Genomic DNA, 10,266 nt, shown 5'->3' on the forward strand with positions numbered 1-10,266 from the left:
AGTAATAATAAGTCTAGGTTAACTATTACTAAGCGTTAGAGCTAACCTATAAAGTCTAATCTATCTACTAGCTAGCCTGCTCTAGACGCTACGCTTTCTATTAGACCTAATAGCTATTTAGCTACTAGTGTTCTTAAGTCTATTACGCTAACTAGAAAACCTTATTATTGCGCTCTTTATGCTGTTTCTTCTTCTATTTAGATTCTAGGTAGTAGTTATAGTTAACCTTATAAGTAGCCTAAGCCTAAGAAGGCTATTACTAATAAAGTAGATACTATTAGTAATAATATTGTTAAGTCTAAAGCTTCTACTATTACTACTTCTATTACTACTTCTACTAGAACTACTAAGCCTGTTTCTTCTTTAACTTCTGCTAATTCTACAACTTCTAGCTCTACTAGCTCTTCTATACGCAAGTAGTTCTCTAGTCTCTTTTCTCTCTAATTAACTCTTAGGTCTATCTATTCTACTCTATAGTTATAGTAAATAAAATTATAATATACTTCTAAGTCTTCTCTTATTACCTTACATTCTTACGCCTATAATATTATAATAGCTAAACCTATATTACTTCTTTTCTACACTTAAAAGAAAGAAAGTTCTTTTTTCTTTAGCCTTAGGTTCTAAATATTATTTAGACATAATCTTTCTATTATAATATTCTTAGGTTCTTAGTAGTTATTATAATAATACTAGATTCTAAGCTGTAATTAAGAAGTACTAATGTTAATAGCTTTAGCAGCCTTTATAATTATGTAGAAGATCTTCTAATATCTTTCTAAATTAAAATAATTCTTCTATAAAGTTAAGATCTATTTCTAAGATTCTTAAAGCTATTTCTTTGCTTATCTAAGAGCCTTTTCTTATTAGTAGATACTAATCTAAGCGCCTACTTAAGATGTCTAGTTAGAGTTTTACTATAGCTCTAGCTAAGCAGCCTTTAGTTAAATTTCTAACTACTCTAAATACATTATATTCTATATTATAGTATTATAATATTCTTCTTATATTGCTAATACATTCTAAGAGTATTATTATATACTAGCTAGCTTTAAAATCCTAGTGTTATAATCTAGTGTTGTGTAGTAGTTCTTGTAAGAAAAGTAGATCTATTACTATAAGCTTAATAGCTCTTTAGGTAGTAAATATATTAAGCAAATTCTTCTACAACATCTTTATTACTACTTTCTACTCTTTCTACGCTTTAACTACCTTATACTTTTTTACGCGCTCTTCTATCTTTTCTTACTCTTTACTTTACTACTACTACTATTATTTTACGTATATTCTTACTATAGCTTTTAGCTCTATTAATACTACGCCTAAAAGTAAGACTATTAAGCAACCTCTTATTAAAAGCGCGTCTATTATCTTCTCTAACTTTAACAACACCTACTCTACTACTCTATAAGCTTTTCTACGCGCTACGCCTAAGTAAGTATCTACTATTACTACGCTAGAGGCTGCTACTACTAAGCTAACTTCTACTAATAAGATAACTACTACGTTTAAGGCTAAGAACTATTTAGCTACTATTACTACTTAGCCTATACCTATAAGTGCTAATAAGTTTAATAAGCTAGATACGTAGCCTTTTAATAACTTTAACTTCTCTACCTTAGATAATAAGAGATCTCTTCTTAGCCTTTAAGAGTAGATTAATATTAAGACGTTCTTAGGTATTACGTAAATAGATTTTAACCTTAATTACGCGCTAAGCGCCTCTTAGGCGCTTTAGAGTATTATAGGTAAGAACACTTTACGCTCTACTATACTGCCTAACTACTATAAAACTCTATCTAATATTAAGAAATTTAGCCCCTCTATTAAGAGCTCTAGCTTATCTAAGTCTAAAGTTCTTTCTAAGTTACCTATAAAAAAGCGCCTAGTACCTAGAGCTCTTAGTAATTAGGTAGTAGAGTTACACAAGCTACTAAAGCGTATTTCTACCTCTAATACTATTATTAGCTAGAGTAAGTCTACTATCTTTCTTTCTTACTTTCTAAAAAACATTCTACTAATATTATATTTCTTTATAGTAATACACATATTACGTATAGACTTTACTATTAACTAGGTTAAAGACCTCTATAAATATATTGTTAACTTTAACACTTTAGAGACTCTAGCTAGACTAGTTCTTGTAGTAGCCTACTTTCTAACTTAGAGTAAAAAACCTTAGATTAAGCGCAAAATTAATTTAGCGCCTCTAGACATGTCTAAAGACTATTTATTCTTCTATAAGTTCTTCTCTCTTAGTATAAACTATAAGCAAATTATCTTTAAGCCTCTTATTACTACACTTATATACTATTATCTTATTAGCGTAATTAAGTATAAGTTAGCTTTAGGTAAGAATAAAGAGCTTAGTAGATATAATAAAATATATAGCTATTACAAACGTAGTTTAAAGCTTCTATTTAAGTTATATTACTTAGTTATATTAAATAGCTTTCTAATACTATAGAGAACTTACACTAATTACTACGCAAAGAGCGCAGAACTCTAGTGCTCTTTTACTTATAAGTTTCTAACTACCTTTTAGATATTTACTTTCTTAGTATTAGTATAATAGCTAACTTATTCTTAGATTAGCCTAACTTCTCTAGTAAGAAGGTTATATTTACTAAGCTAGTAGATCTTAATAAGCCTTCTATAGCATTCTACCTCTCTTGTTAATTATTCTAGCCTTTCTTCTCTCTTAATAGCTCTAATAGTCTAAGCGCACTTTAGTTATATAAGAAGAGTTCTATAGTTTAGGCTCTGCGTGCTTCTAAGAAGCTAGTTAGTAATAGTAACTATAATTCTACTAAGAAGTTCTAGAACTTAGATATTAGTAACTATAGTAAGAGTATCTCTAAGAAGAATTATAAGCTAAGGCTTACTTAGCTAGAGAAGGCTATAGCTACTCTAAAGAGTCTTCTAGCTCTACTATCTTCTAAGTATAAGCGCGTTTTTTCTAAAAGTACTATAAAGTCTACCTCTACTAAGAAGACAAAGAAACTAGTACTACTACTTACTTTTATACGCACTCTTTATACTTATAAGCTTACTACGCTTTCTACTAAGGCTATAGATATTAATAATAATAAGAGTAATAAATTTCTTACTCTATCTAAGTCTAAAGGCTTATTAGTCTAGAAAACCTCTAGCAAGAAGAAGAAGAAGAGTAAGAAGTAGGTACGTTACTTAGTTATAGACTAAAATAGTAGTAGCTATTCTCTATATATATTTATAGACGTAGTTTAGAGCTTAGTTATAGTATTTAATATATATATATCTAAAACTACTTAAAACTATACCTATAATATATATACCTAATACTTATTCTAGTTAAAATTTAGCTTCTTTATTAGAATAACTACTAATAATTACTAAGGTCTAGACAATACCTATTCTATATCTTATTTCTCTTCTATATTAACTAATAGATTGTCTAGTTAAGCTCTTAGCTATAGACTTCTTTAAACTTTAGTTAACTCTAGAGTATCTAGAATGTCTTAGCTATACGTAGGCTGTTTAGGCGTCTTATTATTATTATTACTACTTACTTCTTAATCTATATTATTAGTTTTATTAGTAGAGAATATAGTTATAGCGTAGTCTAGCCTATTAATCTTAGTAAGATCTACTACTATACGCTAGTAAAAGGCTTTTAGGTAGTTTTCTAGCGTATAACTTTAGAAAGAAGTACTATTAAGCTCTTCTAACTAATACTAACCTTTCTTATTAACACTACTAATACAAAATAGCTTCTTCTACTTAGATAGAAACTTAGTAAGCGTAGATTAGTTATTTTTGTAGAAAGAGTCTTTTAATAGAATAAGATTACTTAGAGAAAGCTTGCTTAGCTAAAGAACTCTTAACTAGTTAAAATAGTTTTTATTCTTATACCTAAGACGTATAGTATAGTTAATAGACTTCTTAAATTATTTATCTCTATAGTTAAACTAGCAGGCTTATATTATAAGAAAAGTAGGTATATTCTAAATATTATTCTATAGAAGCGTCTACTAAGTTAAAATAGATAGCTTAATAGGTAAGATGTGCTACTAGCCTAAGACTAAGTACGCTAGTGTCTTATTTATAGATTACTTAATAGTAGTGTAGTTAGCCTATAAAACGTTAGGTAAGTTATCTATCTAGTTACTAAAAAGCTTCTTTAAGGCAGCTATAATAGGCGCGTACTCTTACTTAATAAGTCTTTACCTCTAAGAGTAGTAGGCACTTAAAATAACTTTATTAATTTTCTATTACTTCTAAAGTTTCTTAATAAGGCTCTTGTTCTTAGAGCCTCTATTAGCTAACATCTTAAGTAGAATACTCTATTAACAAAAGATATTATATAGTAGAAACTTCTAAACACTCTTTAAGTTGTTCTTAGCTAAAGCCTTAGCTTCTACCTATTACAAAAGGTAGTCTTAGGCAATAATAAGAAACTTCTTACTATTATAGCTAGGTAGTATATAAACAACGTTAATAGTAATCTATATAAATAGTATTATTAGTAGCTTTATAGGCTAAAGCTCTTCTTAAACTATTACTAATATATACAATTAGTACTTAGAGTAGAACTATACATAGCGTTTAACTTAATTATACTATCTTTTCTAATAGTATAGTAGAGTAATTAGAAGTATCTCTATTAGAACAAGTGCTTAATATAGTTAATTATATTATGTGTATATAGTTGTTGTTCTCGTCTAAACGCTGTTTAGACCTAGCTTTCTCTAGTACACTAACTCTTAAGCCTAATAGCTATTTAGCCTATTATTATATTACTAGTTTTACTACTATATCTTTTCTACACTTAAGAAGAAGGCTTTCTCTTCTTCTTAAGTATAAACAAGAGAATAGCTCTTAGATATTCTCTTCTACCTATTATATTACTAGATTCTATCTACTTAATCTAAATATACTATGCGTTAAACTTCTACCTAGAAATCTAAATGTAAAATCTCTTTAGGCTATTTCTATTCTAGTATATCTTTCTCTATTACTCTTCTTATTTTAATTTAATCTCTTCTGCTAGCCTATAGCCTCTTTCTCTATTTCTCTAGTGTATTCTAAACTTTATCTTAATTACTTTTAATATTAGTAGCTAATAATCTCTTAGGCTTAGATCTATATCTTTCTTAGGTTTAATCTTTGCTTTTTTATAGCGCTTACCTATCTAGCGCTTAACTCTCTATAATATTAGCCTTTTCTCTAATAAATATTCTATTATCTCTAGTGCATTACTAGTGTATCTATAGAGATATTCTAGAAGGTTTATACGTACTACACTACTATTAGAACCTATGCGCTAGTTGCTCTACTTTTTTACCTAAAGGCTCTTTAGCGCTTAGTAACTAGGCTATTAAAATAATAATATTATAACTTTTCTTCTTATATATAGTAATTACTATTCTTAACTTTACTTTTACACGTGTAGCCTTTTACTATTCTCTTTCTATCTTCTTCTCTTTTTCTACTCTACTCTACCTTAACCTTCTTTCTCTACTATAGCTTTACCTAAGCGCTCTAAAGGTAATTTAGCTACTATAGACACTATACTAGTTACTATATCTACTTTCTATACTTAAGAGCTTGCTGCTAAGCTAGCTATTATAGCTAAGGCTAATAATAGCTTTGCTATCTCTACTACTATACCTACTCTTAAGCCTACTATAGCTAAGTAAGCGTCTACTATTACTACGCTAGAGGCTACTACTACTAAGCTAACTTCTACTAATAAAGTAACTACTAAGCTTAAAGCTATAGATAATTCTACTACTATTACTACTTAGCCTATAACTAAGAGTGCTAGTAATAATACTACGCTATTATTCTAACCTTTGCGTGCGCCTAAACAGCTGTTAGCTAAACCTACTCTACCTACTCTACCTAAGACTACGCTCTTAATTAAAGCTAAGACTAGCGCTAGTGTTAGCTAAACTAATACTATTATAACTAACGTGCCTAATACTACTCTACTACTCTCCTCTATCTATAACGCTAACTCTACTAGCTCTTTTTAGCCTAAGTTAGCTCTTAAGTCTCTAATAAAAGCTTCTTAAACGCCTACGTCTTACCTTTCTAAGAAGTAGAAGAACTAAAGTAAGTTTCTGCGCTTTTCTATCTTTACTCTAACTAAGGCTATTAAAGAGAGTAGGCGTAGTATACGTATAGCGAAGTTGTATAAGTACAAAACTTCTAACTCTAGTTATAATTAGTATATTACCTAGCGTAAGTCTTTTCTCTTCTCTAGAGCCTTTTAACTAAATATTATTCTAATATCTTCTATCTTATTAGTAACTAACTAGAAAGCCTATATTATTACTCTTAGCTTTACTATAGATATGCAGAATTACTTATATACCTTACAAAGCGTAGAACGCATACTTAGACCTTCTTTATCTATTCTAGCTACTAATTAGAAAAGCTATTAGTCTAATATATAGGTTAACGCTTATAGCAACTTCTACTTAGCTAATCTAGAGATAACTATTAGTAAATTCTTTTAGTTAGACAATAAGTCTGCGTGCTAGCTATTTAACTCTAATATAGAGGCGCTTATACTATCTTATTACTTTAGCGCTAAGTTAGTTAGTGTAATTAATTCTTTAGTTAAGAATTCTTCTATTAAGATTATTATCTATAGTTAGTGTGTATTATTAAATTATAGAAAGATGTTTAGCTAGTGTATCTAGATCTATATTAATAGCTAGCTAATAAAGAGTAGAGTTTGCACTAATTGCTTAAAGTATAGTAATTATTAGGTCTACTCTTTTTGTAGTAAGTCGCTAACTATTCTTTAAACACTTACTTCTTTGTTTCTAGTATCTTTGCTAACATGTTCTTCTAGAAACTTAAGTAGTAAGGCGTAGTCTTAAGTCTACTATAGCTGCTAAGTCTATAGTTACCTCTAATATAATTACTAGTCTCTCTAAGAGCGTTCTTACTTATCTTAAGGCTAGTAAGAAGCTAACTACTACATCTAAAGAGAGTAATAAGGCTTTATTTACCTAGGCTAGTAATAGTATAGCTACTTAGTATAGATACTATTTAAGTAATATTAACGCTAGTTGTAACTTAGCTTTCTAACTAAGCCTAAAGAATCTTAGCTGCAATTTGCCTAAAAAGGCTTCTAATACTAAGGCTACTTCTACTTCTACTAGCGTAACTTATGTTTAGTTATTATTACTGCGCTTAAAGATTCTTAGTAAGAGTAATAATAAGTCTAGGTTAACTATTACTAAGCGTTAGAGCTAACCTGCAAAGTCTAATCTATTTACTAGCTAGCCTACTCTAGACGCTACGCTTTTTATTAGGCCTAATAGCTATTTAGCTACTAGTATTCTTAAGCTTATTACGCTAACTAGAAAACTTTATTATTACGCTCTCTATACTGTTTCTTCTTCTATCTAGGTTCTAGGTAGTAGTTATAGTTAACCTTATAAGTAGCCTAAGCCTAAGAAGGCTGTTGCTAATAAGGTAGATGCTATTAGTAATAATATTATTAAGTCTAAGGCTTCTACTATTACTACTTTTGTTACTACTTCTACTAGAACTACTAAGCTTATTTCTTCTTTAACTTCTACTAATTCTATAACTTCTAGCTCTGCTAGCTCTTTTATACGCAGATAGTTCTCTAGTCTCTTTTCTCTCTAATTAACTCTTAGGTCTATCTATTCTACTCTATAGTTATAGCAAATAAAATTATAATATACTTCTAAGTCTTCTCTTATTACCTTACATTCTTACGCCTATAATATTATAATAGCTAAACCTATATTACTTCTCTTCTACACTTAAAAGAAAGAAAGTTCTTTCTTCTTTAGCCTTAGGTTCTAAATATTGTTTAGACATAATCTTTCTATTATAATATTCTTAGGTTTCTAGTAGTTATTATAATAATACTAGATTCTAAGCTATAATTAAGAAGTACTAATAGTAATAGCCTTAGCAGCCTTTATAATTATATAGAAGATCTTCTAATATCTTTCTAAATTAAAATAATTCTTCTATAAAGTTAAGATCTATTTTTAAAGTTCTTAAAGCTATTCTCTAGCTTATCTAAGAGCCTTTCTTTGTTAGTAGATACTAATCTAAGCGCCTACTTAAGATATTTAGTTAGAGTTTTACTACAGCTCTAGCTAAGCAGCCTTTAGTTAAATTTCTAACTACTCTAAATGCATTATATTCTATATTACAGTATTATAATATTCTTCTTACATTACTAATACATTCTAAGAGCATTATTATATACTAGCTAGCTTTAAAATTCTAGTGTTATAATCTAGTGTCGCGTAGCAGTTCTTGTAAGAAAAGTAGGTCTATTACTATAGGCTTAATAGCTCTTTAGGTAGCAAATATATTAAGTAAATTCTTCTATAATATCTCTATTACTACTTTCTACTCTTTCTACGCTTTAACTACCTTATACTCTTCTACGCGCTCTTTTACCTCTTCTTACTTTTTACTTTACTACTACTACTATTATTCTACGCGTATTCTTACTATAGCTTTTAGCTCTATTAACACTACGCCTAAAAGCAAGACTATCTAGTAGCCTATTATTAAGAGCGCGTCTATTATCTTCTCTAACTTTAATAACGCTTACTTTACTACTCTATAAGCTCTTCTACGCGCTATGCCTAAGTAAGCGTCTGCTATTACTGCGCTAAAGACTACTACTTCTAAGCTAACTTCTACTAATAAGATAACTACTAAGCCTAATACTAAGAACTATTTAGCTACTATTGCTACTTAGCCTATAACTATAAGTGCTAATAAGTTTAATAAGCTAGATACGCAGCCTTTTAATAACTTTAACTTCTCTACTTTAGATAATAAGAGATCTCTTCTTAGCCTTTAAGAGTAGATTAATATTAAGACGTTCTTAGGTATTACGCAAATAGATTTTAACCTTAATAACGCGCTAAGCGCCTCTTAGGCGCTTTAGAGTATTATAGGTAAAGACACTTTACACTCTACTATACTACCTAACTACTATAAAACTCTATCTAATATTAAGAAATTTAGCCTCTCTATTAAGAGCTCTAGCTCTTCTAAGTCTAAAGTTCTTTCTAAGTTGCCTGCAAAAAAGCGTCTAGTGCCTAGAGCTTTTAGTAATTAGATAGTAGAGTTATATAAGCTACTAAAGCGTATTTCTACCTCTAATACTATTATTAGCTAGAGTAAGTCTACTATCTTTCTTTCTTACTTTCTAAAAGATATTCTACTAATATTATATTCTTTTATAGTAATATATATATTGCGCACTAACTTTACTATTAACTAGGTTAAAGACCTCTATAGATATATTGTTAATCTTAACACTTTAGAGACTCTAGCTAGACTAGTTCTTATAGTAGCCTACTTTCTAACTTAGAGTAAAGAACCTTAGATTAAGCGCAAAATTAATTTAGCGCTTCTAGACGTATTTAAGAACTATTTATTCTTCTATAAGTTCTTCTCTCTTAGTATAAACTATAAGTAAATTATCTTTAAGCCCTTTATTACTACACTTATATACTATTATCTTATTAGCGCAATTAAGTATAAGTTAGCTTTAGGCAAGAATAAAGAGCTTAGTAGATATAATAAAATATATAGCTATTATAAACGTAGTTTAAAGCTTTTGTTTAAGTTATATTACTTAGTTATATTAAATAGCTTTCTAATGCTATAGAGAACTTACACTAATTACTACGCAAAGAGCGCAGAACTCTAGTACTCTTTTACTTATAAGTTTCTAACTACCTCTTAGACATCTACTTTCTTAGTATTAGTATAACAGCTAACTTATTCTTAGATTAGCCTAACTTCTCTAGCAAGAAGGTTATATTTACTAAGCTAGTAGATCTTAATAAGCTTCTTGTAGCATTCTACCTTTCTTGTTAATTATTCTAATCTTTCTTCTCTCTTAATAGCTCTAATAGCCTAAGCGTACTTTAGTTATATAAGAAGAGTTCTATAGTTTAGGCTCTACGTGCTTCTAAGAAGCTAGTTAGTAATAGTAATTACAACTCTACTAAGAAGTTTTAGAACTTAGATATTAGTAACTATAGCAAGAGTATCTCTAAGAAGAATTATAAGCTAAGGCTTACTTAGCTAGAGAAGGCTATAGCTACTCTAAAGAGTCTTCTAGCTCTACTATCTTCTAAGCGTAAGCGCGTTTCTTCTAAAAGTACTATAAAGTCTACCTCTACTAAGAAGATAAAGAAACTAGTACTACTACTTACTTCTATACGTACTCTTTACACTTATAAGCCTACTACG

Source organism: Alternaria hordeiaustralica, assembly GCF_023758085.1.
Source record: "Alternaria hordeiaustralica strain BMP 2776 chromosome Unknown scaffold_22, whole genome shotgun sequence".
Lineage (NCBI taxonomy): Eukaryota > Fungi > Ascomycota > Dothideomycetes > Pleosporales > Pleosporaceae > Alternaria > Alternaria hordeiaustralica.